Below are 2,466 nucleotides of genomic sequence, written 5' to 3'. Positions count from 1 at the left end.
CACAAGAAACTCCAATGGTGTAATGATGTAAGCATGGGGCTGCTAGTAGTTGCTCCATTGGAGAACGCTGAGGCTTTCTGCTCTTGTAAAGATTTCCAGCCCTGGAAAGCCACAGGAGCAGTTCTACTCTATTCTGTCTGGTCTTTATCACGTGGAATTGATCCAAGGGCAGTGGGAGTGGGTGCCTTAACACAAGTTACCAATGCGATCATTTCAGTTAGAGTCCAAAATGCCTAAGCATGGTTTAAGGTGCTAGCCTTCACAGTTGTCACTTTTATTTTTCACTATGGCTTCTAGTATTTTGCACTTGGGTGATCATCCAAGTTTGTCTGGATCTTTCCTGGTGTTCCCACTGGAAGGTCCAAGTTCTAAGAAACCTCTCAGTCCCAGACAAACCAGAAAGGTTGCTTCTCTAAATGCAATGGACTGCTGGTGTAAAAAAATGCAATATGGGGAGACGTTTTAGCCTTCTCTCTGAAATGGCAGTTATCAGTTAGGAGGATTTTCAGTCTCTTTTCTGAAATTCCTGTAAACGATAGGCTACCTCGTCCCCTAAGAAGTCCAGTAAGTCCTTTCTCACACACCACACCCTTCAAACTCTCTGCCCCAGTTGTCCTGTTCAGTGTGTTTTCCCAGGGAGTCATTGTTTGTGTTTGCTGAAAAGAGACATTGACTTCCTAGGCATGCTGAAAAGAGACATTGACTTCCTAGGCATGCCAGTGTTAATTAATGATAAGAAAAGAAATTAAATCCAACAGGCCAATAAACAGGGTCTAGCATAGTGGTTACCAATCGGGCTGCAAACCTTAAGGTCAGCAGTTTGAAACTACCAGCTGTTCCGCGGGAGAAAGATGAGGCTTTCTGCTCCCGTAAAGATTTACAGCCTCGGAAACCCTGTGTAGGGTCGCTATGGGTTGGAACCGACTCGAAGGCACTTAACAACATATTTGCTGTAGTACTGACTCACGGCACTTCTTCTGTTTTTTAACTGCCTTCATAGTCAGTCCCCTTCTGGTGAAAGAGCAGTCAGTATCTGCCACATACAATTCCTATGACAACAAGGAAACCTAAGGAAAATGAGCGATTTTCCTTATTATATTATAAGGGGAGTCCCTGAGTGATGAAACAGTCAGTGAGCTCCAATACTAAACAAATGGTTGTAGGCATTAGTCCCCTCAAAGTTGCCTGAGAGGAAAAGTCTGGCAATCTACTCCCCAAAAAACCAACCTCTGAAAACACTGTGGAGCACAGTTAGTTCTACTCTGACACATATGGAGTTGCCATTAGTCAAAATCAACATAAGTTTTATTTATTTATTTTTGCTTGTTTGTTGTTTTTTATGTGTTTTATTTGTTAATGCTGTTTTCTTAGTTCTGACAAACATAGTTTATATATCTTGTCAGAGGTAAAAGGACAAAGTAATGACAGAGCCCCAATTGTGTAGGCCGCCCTCTCTCTGCAACGGACTCATTCTGTGGCTTTGAAATATTCTTCAGTTTGTGGACAGAGAAATAAGGAAGGAAAAACATAAATGGTTCATTCATTTCAGAATTGTTTAAAACAAAGTACTTAAAAAAAAAAAAAAGTGACCAAATCATTGTCTAGCAGAGAAACACAGAATTATCTAAATGGTGAAGATAGAACTCTAGTCCCACATGTACTTGGAAACTTGCTTTAAGTAGGATTCTAGGGAAAGTGGATTAATAACTTATAGTGGGTTTGCAGCTCCCAAATTTGAATTTATACTTTTATCCCAAAGCACACAGTAATATTAGCAAGTAAAATGGAGGGATAAAAAAGCATAATAGTTCTCTACGAGTATAAAAAGAAGACTTTCTCCCTTTGAAACAATCAGTGAAACCTCGTTAAAACAGCATTTGTTGCTGTTAAGTGCCATAGAGTAGATTCTAACTCAGTATAGGGTATCTGAGGAGCAGTTGATGAGTTTGAACAGCTGACCTTGTGGTTCAAACTGACGTTGCGGTCCTCTTGCACTTATCCTACAGTACCACAAGTGCTCTAGCCTCTTCCTCTCACAATTAACTTCATCACAAATCTTTTTTTCACCATAACCTGTAGCATTCCATTCAACCTTGAAATACATAGCAATATGATGTTCCTTCCTGAAGAGCATTACCTATGCAGAATAAATTGTGAATATGTTTGAACATAGGGAGCACTGGACTGTGAACCACAAGGTTGGCAGTTGGAGCTCACTACCCACTCCAGGGGAGAAAGATGTGGCTTTCTGCTCCTGTAAACATTTATAGCCTCTGGAACACTATCCAGGGCCAGTATGAGTCAGAACTGACTCTACAGCACTTAACAACAACAAATGTTTGAACACACATTTACAGTAACTATGTATTGTGAAAGAAAATGTGAATAGGCTCTAAAGAATGAACAAATGGGGTGAAATGCATTACAAATGAGTTAAGTCCCATTAGAGGTCGGTGGTTCAAGCTC

This window comes from Chrysochloris asiatica, unplaced genomic scaffold (assembly GCF_000296735.1).
Source record: "Chrysochloris asiatica unplaced genomic scaffold, ChrAsi1.0 scaffold00006, whole genome shotgun sequence".
NCBI classification, from domain to species: Eukaryota; Metazoa; Chordata; class Mammalia; order Afrosoricida; family Chrysochloridae; genus Chrysochloris; species Chrysochloris asiatica.
The sequence above is the reverse complement of the archived record's forward strand: the minus strand, read 5'-3'. Positions refer to the sequence as shown.